Source organism: Heloderma suspectum, chromosome 4 (assembly GCF_057233095.1).
Source record: "Heloderma suspectum isolate Gila_16-S chromosome 4, 16-S_ref, whole genome shotgun sequence".
Taxonomy (NCBI): domain Eukaryota; kingdom Metazoa; phylum Chordata; class Lepidosauria; order Squamata; family Helodermatidae; genus Heloderma; species Heloderma suspectum.
In genome coordinates, this window is record NC_139461.1 from 24,467,923 (window position 1) to 24,478,333 (window position 10,411).

The following is a 10,411-nucleotide window of genomic DNA, read 5'->3' on the forward strand; positions in this document are numbered from 1 at the left end:
AATAATAATAATAATAATAATAATAATGAAGATGATGATGATAAAGCCATAAGCTGTAAGAGGTCAGCTGGATGCCTTTTTTCATTTATAACTTTTCTTTATTATTTTTAAAGATAAAAAAATGGATATTTTAAAATCAAGAATGCTTACCAAAAGATAGGAACTGCTGCCAAACAAAAAATATCATAAGTAAAACCTGGGATAGTTCTGCTGTGTTGCATAGTGCCCTGCCACTGCTCAGAATATGGCTTTTAAAACTTTGGCATTTGCAAACTGTAGCGCACTGGCTGAGAGATCAAGGTTTTGAGCAGGGTCCTTCTCGATGGACATCACACCTGCACCAGACCCCATAAATCCTGTGCGTGGCCCTGCAAAATTGACTGGGGGGGGGGCGCGCAAAGTCACTCCTTGCCCAAGGCAGTTTTTATCCTAGGGCTGGCCCTGTTCCCACCAATGGGAGCAACTAAAGCAAGGGTGTTAAACCTCAGGCCAGTCTGGGTCCCAGTCCAGCCCTCCAGTGTTCCCCTGAAGGCCTCGCCCCTTTCCTTCAACCACTTATAGTTTGGTGGTTTCTCGGCTTTTGTGCAGTTTTTTCTCCATTCTAAAAAGTTGACATGCCTCTCCTGAGGCTTAGCGACTGGCTGTAAGAGCTCTAAGCCAAAATATACTGGTATTTTTGGTATCTGGGCCCCGCTCCTTCTGCCTTTAGTCCTGACCACCACTGGAATGCAGCCTCCAAGAGCTTCTCTGAAATTGAATTTGGCCCCTGGGCTGAGAAAGGTTTAACACCCCTGAGCTAAAGTACCCCTTCATAGATCACTGCCTTGTTGTGGTGAAGGGGCTTGCGTAACTCAGTGAAGCCATAAGCTATGCCGTGCAGGGCCACCCAAGATGGACAGGTCATGGCAGAGAGTTCTGACAAAATGTGGTCCACTGGAGAAGGAAATGGCAACCCACTCCAGTATTCTTGCCAAGAAAACTCCATGGAACGTATCACAAGGCTAAAAGATATGAAGAAAGATATGAAGAAGCGGCTGGGCCAAAGCCGAAAGGACACTCAGCTGTGGATGTGTCTGGTGGTGAAAAGAAAATCCAATGCTGTAAAGCACAATATTGTTTAGGAACCTGGAATGTAAGAACAATGAATCAAGGTAAGCTGGAGGTGGTCAAGCATGAGATGGCAAGGTTGAACATCGACATCTTGGGAATCAGCGAACTAAAATGGACAAGCATGGGCAAATTTAATTCAGGTGACCATTATATCTACTACTTTGGGCAAGAATCCCTTAGAAGAAATGGAGTAGCACTCATAGTCAATAAAAGGGTGGGAAAAGCAGTACTGGGATACAATCTCAAAAAAGACAGAATGATCTCAGTACGAATCCAAGGCAAACCATTCAACATCACAGTAATTCAAGTCTATGCCCCAGCCACTGAGGCTGAAGAAGCTGAGGTTGATGGGTTCTATGAAGACCTACAACACCTTCTAGAACTAACATCAAAAAAAGATGTCCTCTTCATCATAGGAGACTGGAATGCTAAAGTAGGAAGTCAAGAAATCACCGGGATAACAGGCAAGCATGGCCTTGGTGTACAAAACGAAGCAGGATAGAGGCTAATAGAGTTTTGCCAAGAGAACACGCTGATCATAGCAAACACTCTTTTCCAACAGCACAAGAGGCGACTCTACACATGGACATCGCCAGATGGTCAATATCGAAATCAGATTGATTATGTCCTTTGTAGCCAAAGATGGAGAAGCTCTATACAGTCAGTAAAAACAAGACCTGGAGCTGACTGTGGCTCAGATCATGAGCTTCGTATTGCAAAATTTCGGCTTAAATTGAAGAACGTAGGGAAAACCACTAAACCATTCAGGTATGACCTAAAACATATCCCTTATGAATATACAGTGGAGGTGATGAATAGATTTAAGGGATTAGACCTGAATAGACAGAGTGCCTGAGGAACTATGGACGGAGGTCTGTAACATTGTTCAGGAGGCAGCAACTCAATCCATCCCAAAGAAAAAGAAATGCAAGAAAGCAAAGTGGCTGTCTGTAGCTGAGGAAAGAAGGGAAGCGAAAAGCAAGGGAGAAAGGGGAAGATATACCCAACTGAATGCAGATTTCCAGAGAATAGCAAGGAGAGACAAAAAGGCCTTCTTAAATGAACAATGCAAAGAAATCGAGGAAAACAATAGAATGGGAAAGGCTAGAGATCTCTTCAAGAAAATCGGAGATCTCAAGGGAACATTTTGTGCAAAGACGGGCATGATAAAGTACAACGAAGGCAGGGACCTAACAGAAGCAGATGAGATTAAGAAGAGGTGGAAAGAATACACAGAAAAGCTATACAGGAAAGATCTTAATGTCCCTGATAGCCATGATAGTGCTGTCACTGAACTTGAGCCGGACATCCTAGAGAGTGAAGTCAAATGGGCCTTAGGAAGCATTACTAACAACAAAGCTAGCGGAGATGACAGTATTCCAGCTGAGCTATTTAAAGTCCTAAAAGATGATGCTGTTAAAGTGCTGCACTCAATATACCAACAAATTTGGAACACTCAACAGTGGCCACAAGACTGGAAAAGGTCAGTTTATATTCCAGTTCCAAAGAAGTGCAATGCCAAAGAGGGTTCGAACTACTGTACAATTGCGCTCATTTCACATGCCAGCAAGGTTATGCTCAAAATCCTACAAGCTAGGCTTCAGCAGTATGTGAACCGAGAACTACCGGAAGTACAAGCTGGGTTTCAAAGAGGCAGAGGAACTAGAGATCAAATCGCCAACATTCGCTGCATCATGGAGAAAGAAAGAGAATTCCAGAAAAACGTCTATTTCTGCTTCATTGACTATGCTAAAGCCTTTGATTGTGTGGATCACAACAAACTCTGGCAAATTCTTAAAGTGATGGGAGTACCAGACCACCTTACCTGTCTCCTGAGAAACCTGTACGAGGGTCAAGAAGCAACAGTAAGAACCAGACATGGAACAACTGAGTGGTTCAAAATTGGGAAAGGAGTACGACAAGGCTGTATATTGTCGCCCTGCTTATTTAACTTATATGCAGAGTACATCATGAGAAACACCGGGTTGGATGAATCAGAGGTCGGAATTAAGATTGCCGGGAGAATTATCAACAACCTCAGATACGCAGACGATACCACCCTAATGGCAGAAAGCGAAGGGGATCTAAAGAGCCTCTTGTTGAGGGTGAAAGTGGAGAGTGCAAAAGCTGGTTTGAAACTCAACATTCAAAAAACTAAGATCATAGCATCTGGCCCCATCACTTCCTGGCATATAGACGGGGAAGAAATGGAAGCAGTGACAGATTTTACTTTTTTGGGCTCCAAGGTCACTGCAGATGGTGACTGTAGCCATGAAATTAAAAGACGTTTGCTCCTTGGGAGGAAAGCTATGGCAAACCTAGACAGCATAGTAAGAAGCAGAGACATCACCTTGCTGACAAAGGTCGGTATAATCAAAGCTATGGTTTTCCCAGTAGTAACGTATGGCTGTGAGAGCTGGACTACAAGGAAGGCTGAGCGCCGAAGAATTGATGCTTTCGAACTGTGGTGCTGGAGAAGACTCTTATACGTCCCTTGGAGTGCAAGAAGGTCAAATCAATCAATCCTAAAGGAAATCAACCCTGACTGCTCATTGGAAGGACAGATACTGAAGCTGAAGCTCAAATATTTTGGCCACCTAATGCGAAGAGAAAACTCACTGGAAAAGACCCTGATGCTGGGAAAGATCGAAGGCAAAAGGAGAAGGGGACGGCAGAGGATGAGATGGCTAGATAGCATCACTGATGCAATGAATATGAACTTGAGCACACTCCGGGAGAGAGCGGAGGACAGGAAGGCCTGGCATGCTATGGTCCATGGGGTCACGAAGAGTCGGACACGACTGAACGACTGAACAACAACAGTAACCAGAAACTGACTAGGGAGCAAAGATTAGCATTACATTAAAACCAGTTTCTCCTAGTTTCTCTCTTCCCTACCATGCCAGGATCTGGAGCCAGGGTTTGTACTTGGCTTCCAATTCCTGCCTTGTTTGAGAGTGGCAAGCCAGGAGTCCTAGAGCATCTCCACATCAGCCTAAAATCCTGCATTTAAAACACGTCTTTCTGCTTCCGTTTTAAATGCAGGATCGCGACAGACTCCCTTGACACGTGCTTCCTTCCCCCCCTTATCTGAGTCTTCCATATGTTTCATTGTTCTAGCTCCTCTTCTTGCAGCTTTCCCTTTTTCATGGAGGGATCTCAAGCAGAACACAAGTGGGGTAATTTGATACCTCATTATTTCCGATCTATTTAAAAACAGAATAAAAGTCATTTAGTGCAGGAGACGCCGTGGAAGTTCACGACATCATCTAAAGGGCCCACAAATTTCTGTGAGTGAGCCATCTCAATAGCAGGTTAAAAGCTCCATGTGAAGAAGCCCTTAGTTGAGACGTAATGCTATGCCTTCTGTATAGCTTTGGGTTAATTTAGCTGCTTCTGGTGGCAGGAGGAGCCCAGCAGGAGCAATGGGGCACCACATGTGAGTGCGCTGCCTGTGAATGATAAGCCAGGATTCTCCAGAATTCTGACTCATTGTTATGTGCAAATGGGGCCGCTAATTGCTACGACTGTTTTGAAAAGGCAAGTACTGCCCGAGATTTTCCTTCTCCAGTCAGCACATATTTGAAGAGTCCAGAGATTGTGTTTCTGAACTTTGCTTTGTTAATATTCTGAAGTTTTATTTATTTATAACTTTTATATCCTCCTTCTCCTTCCCTGGGAAGCTAAAGACAGTTAGCAAAATATACAGTGCTAAAATAATCCCATAGAATCAGTAGCTGAGACATGCATTAGAACTAGGGTTGCCAAGGAGTTCTCCCCAAGAGCCCCCTGGACATGCTCCTCCTCTTCACCGGCCTTGCTCACCTGCCCCTCACTCTGGCCCAGACAACAGTGGTGGTGAGAAGGAGGAGCAGGAGATGCCGCTGCCCACTTGCTCGCTGGCTCTCTTCTCTGCCAGTTAAGCAAGCGAACAAGCGGTAGCAGTAAGGAGAAGGAGGGAAGGTCCATTGAGGGTGCCTTGCCCAAGGGCCCTCAGAAACCCAGAGCAGGCACTGCTCCCCACAATTTCATTTTCCTTACTAGGCCATGTGGAGGGGAAAACACTCTCTACGTCTGGGAATGTTTTTCCCTTGCATCACTAGTCCTTAATGTAAATGAGCCCCATAGCACACTATCTGTCAGTAATATGTAATATCAGTAGATGAAAGTATGGCCTCCCTTAAGGCAGGGAAGGGATCCTTGGCATCTTCATTCCATTAGAGGCAGAGCCATAATTAGAGAGAGCCTTCTGTGGGAGGTTGGCAGAGACTGGTATCAGAGCTACCTAAGTAGCACTAGGCAATTGAAACATATGGGTCAGAGTTCAGCTGGGGTTTGCTGGACTAGAACCTGAATCAAGACGTGTTCTTGATTCAGACTGTTCTTGTAGAACAAATGAATGCAAAAGCCCACGACACGGTACAATGCTGCTGATAGCACGGGTGCCTTTGAAGTGTGTTACCCATTAATGAGTAAGATGGCCACCTTTCTCCCTCTCACATAAGACTGGAATCCAAAGAGGTCATCCCAAGAAGCTGACTGGTGGGAGATTCAGGACAGATATGCTTCTTCACACAGCATATGGTTAAACTATGGAATTCGCTACCACAGGATGTAGTGATGGCCACCAATTTGGATGGCTTTAAAAGGGGATTAGACAAATTCCTCGAGGAGAGGGCTATCAATGGCTAATAGTCCTGATGGCTATATGCTTCCTCCAGTATCAGAGGCAGTATGCCCATGTACACCAGTTGCTGGGGAACATGGGTGGGAGGGTGCTGTTGCATTCGTGTCCTCCTTGTGGGTTTCTGTGTGTGAACAGAATGCTGGACTGGATGGACCCTTGGTCTGATCCAGCATGGCTCTTCTTATGTTCTTATCACCAAAACAAGAGGACACCAATTTGTGTAAAATTTGCAGATGCTCATTTATATGTGTGGATGCAAATTCAGAAAGAATTACTATAATTTAAACAGAAATGCAACACATCTCACCATAGAGGAGAATACTGTGACCAGTTGACTTCTGTGCCTGCTCAGTCTGCTGTCCCGGTTCTAACTGTTGGCGGGCAACTTCAAGGCTCCTGCTCTCCCATTCTTTTCATTCATTTATTTCATTTCTACACTGCCTAATAGCCAAAGCTCTCTGGGAGGTTCACAAAAATTACAAAACAAAAGCATAATATAAAGAACTTTCACATACAAAATTTTAAAACAATTTAAAACAGCTAAAAAAAACAGTTACTATAATGTACGGGGTTCTTTATCTTTAACCTGGACAGACTGGACAGCCCTTAAAATAGAGCAGTCTTCCTGCAACCTGGTACCCTCCAGATGTTTTGGTCTTCTACTGCCATCAGCCCCAGCCATCATGGTCAATGCTGGGAGTTGTAATACAACACATATGGAGAGTACCACATTGGAGAAGCCTGAAATAAAGGATGCCTTCAAATAAAGGACTATCCTCTGCAAAGTAGGACACAGGACCACCCTACAAATGGGTCTTGTGCAATAACTACGCAGATGTTTAGGTTACATACTGCATATGATGGTTTTGTTGCATGTATTTAGGAGTTTAATATTGCCCTGCAAATTAGACTGCAAAAGTTACTATCCCACAGCATTTTTAGTAGCCTGCCTACTCTATATATTAGTCATCTGCAGCACATCGGCAGCCTCAAAATATAACAAACTTTTCTCATCCAATTTACAAAAGCATCCATACTTGGTTGCCTTGGGGAAATACTCACTTGTCACAGGTGAGTAGTCAAGTGGCTATTTATAAGCCTATGTTTAGTAATATTTGGAAGTAACAGAAGCTAGGATGTTATCTTGCAGATTTGTCCCTTTGATTAACTGGAGGACATCCCTGTTCCTTGAAGCCTAGGAATACAAACCACTTACTCTGAATTTAAAATGCATCCCACATGATTAGGAGCCCACGCAATTGATGGTCTCTGTGATACCCTCACTGCCACTAGCACATAAGAACGTAAGAAGAGCCCTGCTGTATCAGACCAAGGTCCATCTATTCCAGCATTCTGTTCACACAGTGGTCAACAAGCTGCCCATGGGAAACCCACAAGCAGGACATGAGTGCAATAGCACCCTCCCGCCCATGTTCCCCAGCAACTGGTGTACACAGGCATACTTCCTCTGATACTGGAGACAGCATACGGCCATCAGGACTAGTAGTCATTGATAGCCTTCTCCTCTATGAATTGTTTTTTAATGTCATCTGAACTGGTGGCCATTGCTCCATATTGTGGAAGTGAATTCCATAGATTAACTATGCGCTGTGTTAAGAAGCACTTCCTTTTATCTGTCCTGAATCTCCCAGCTTCATGGGACGACCCCACTGGGTTCTAGCATTATGAGAGAGGGAGGACAAAATTCTCCCTATTCGCTTTCTCCACACTGTGCATAATTCTGTACATGTCTCCCTCCCATACCCACCTTTTCTCTAAGCTAAACAGTCCCAGATGTTCTAACCTTTCCTCATGGGAGAGGGGAGTTGCTCCAGCCCCTTGATCCTTTGGGTTGCCATTTTCTGCACCTTTCCCAACTCTGCAATATCCTTTTTGAGGTGTGATGACCAGAGCTGTGCACAGTGTTCCAAGTGCGCTGCCTTGTACTGAGTCAGGCCATCGGTCCATCTAGCTCAGATCTGTCTGTTCTGACCAGCAGCAACTCTCCATGGCCTCTGTTGGGTACAATTCTTTTAGCAGGATAATCCAGGGATTGAACCTGGGACTTTCTGCATGCAGCATGTGTACTCTGCTGCCTACTGAGCTATGACCCCTCCCCAAGCAGGTCCTTCAATCATTAAGTAGAATTAAGCCCCAGATAGCTAAGCTGGACCATCTCAGACCACACTTACCTGTCCTGCAGATGTCTCTGGTAGCATAGCATGGCTAGCTCCACAAGAGTGAGAGCAGAATCAGTAGAAGGGAGAGAGGACCAGTTCACACATCCTTTGATGATGACTTGCATATGCGTAATAGTCTACCACAGAACAGACCACCACAGATAGTACTCTCACACTGCGCTGGCATCAAGGGTAGGCGTGGTTGGGCACCTGCCAAGGGCCCACACCCCAGCAGGGGGCCCACTGACAACAGCCCCCTGGAGTTGCTCCTCCGCTTCACCCTTGCAACCTGCTTGTTCACCTGCCTCTCGCTCTGTCCCAGATGACGGTGGTGTGAGAAGGAGGAGCAGCAGATGCCACTGCCAAGCAAGCAAGTGGTAGCAAAGGCGAGGAGGAGGAACAATAGCAGCTTGTAACCATGGTGGTGAGAAGGTGGACTCACCGAAGGGAGGGGCCCATTGAGGGTGTCTTGCCCCAAACCTGGACCCAGCACTGCTGTCACATCTACTCCAACGCAATATTATTCAGTGGAGTCAGTTCACACATTCAGTTGCCTGCCAGTCATCAAGTGTGGAGAAACCAAGAGACATACAAGCATGTATGAACCAAGCCAAAGTGTACTACACTCACAGGAGTTGCTGCTGGCCATATCGATGTCTGTCCAGCTCATGCACTACATTTGTCCAGGTGATGTTGTTGTGTAAATTGGGCTTTGGAATAATAGAATAAATGTAATGGGAAGGAATTATCCTTTCCATGACAATTGCACCATATCCTACCATTACTAGGCCTTCACCACTGTTTTAATGGAAACGTCAACTTTTTCAGTAGTATGGGACTCCATTTTATACACATCTTCCCGCTGCCCCCCCCGACAGAACAAAATGGAAGTTAAACAGTAACTAAATAGGGGTGAATGGACAAGAAAAGAAGCTTCTAGAAATTTCAGACTGTTTACAAGCTTCTAGAATTACTCGTTTACTTCAGAGCCCCATCACAGTTTCCAGCCAAGGCTTTTGCAAGTGTCCCATCCTTCATCTGCACATCTATTTTCATATGTAAACACTTGCCAGAAAAACACCCCTCGCGCATGCTCCGTAGTGCACTGGAACATCCACCTCGTTGCAGCAACCAACTGCAAAGTCACATGGGACAACACTGTGAAAAGTACATGGTTGACTATTCTTAGTTTAGGAATGTACACAGTGCCTCACTGCAGTACCTCGTTCACCAAACTTCAGAGAGCCATGTGACAGTACCTTGATGCTAAATAAACCCAGAAATCGTCCCCAATGAATCTTTCGCCAGAGAAAGAACAATCTCGAGAGGTTTAACAGCTTTTTAAAAAATAGCCTTCATATTCATGATCTAGCCATGGAATGTTTCAGCAGAGAATAAACAAGCCAAAGCGACTGAAGGCAGGGAAGGAATAAGGTAAACAGATCTGCCACAATTTTCACTACAAATGTGCACAGTTCGAACTGGGAGACTAGTTTTGCCTGTCATGTGTGTGTGTGTTTCTGTTCACTGCATTTAACTATGTAGGCTGCCATACAAAGTATACAGTTTATATACTGGGTATTTGACTGATGGAGGGGGCAGGGTGTGCGTGCGTGCGTGCGTGCGTGTGTGTGACTGCAGAGCCAGCTAGCAGCTGTCCTCTCCCAGGAGTAGCAGAGATTTTAAATTAACTTCTTTCCCCCCTGCCCCTTATACAGCAATAAAAACTAAAACTGTTGCTGCTTTTTTAAAGTAAAGATAAAGTATTGGGGCCATTTTATGAACAATGTGTTGGTTGGGTATGAATATGGAGTGCTGTGGAGCCGGGGGAAATGTTCTAGCAGACTTTGACAAAAAGAAAAGAATAAGAAATCTACAGCTCTTGTTCCTGGTTGATATGAAAGCAAAAGCAATTCAGAGTAAATAAATATATCATTTTTCCTACAGATTCCTAGACCCGAAGACTTTAGTTTGTCATGTTGCTCTGCCAGAGTTACATTCTTTGGGCATGACTAAATGGGGGGGGGGGGTGAGATGGAAGATACTAAACTGTAAGTGCTTCAATGGAATGAAAGGCTGACACACGTGCATCACAGATATTTATGGTGAGCAAATTGTTTGCTTTGAGTTTGAGCCACTAATCACCATGATAATTTTGCAGCATATGCTTTAACTTTTTTTAAAAAAAACCCTATCTTTTATTAATCAGACTGCCAAAAATGGTTAACACCAAAATTCTGGCCTAGCAACTGGTTTGTTTTATAGAAGAAGATTTTGTATCCCTTTTTTTTCATCTACTTGCCCTTTGACTTGTGTGTGTAGTTCATTTTCCCATTTCTGCACTAGACGGACAATATTTATAGAGGCCATTGCCTTGTGATCCTTCACGTCAAGTGTTTTGATGAAATACCACAGAGAGTTCATGCTTGGCTGC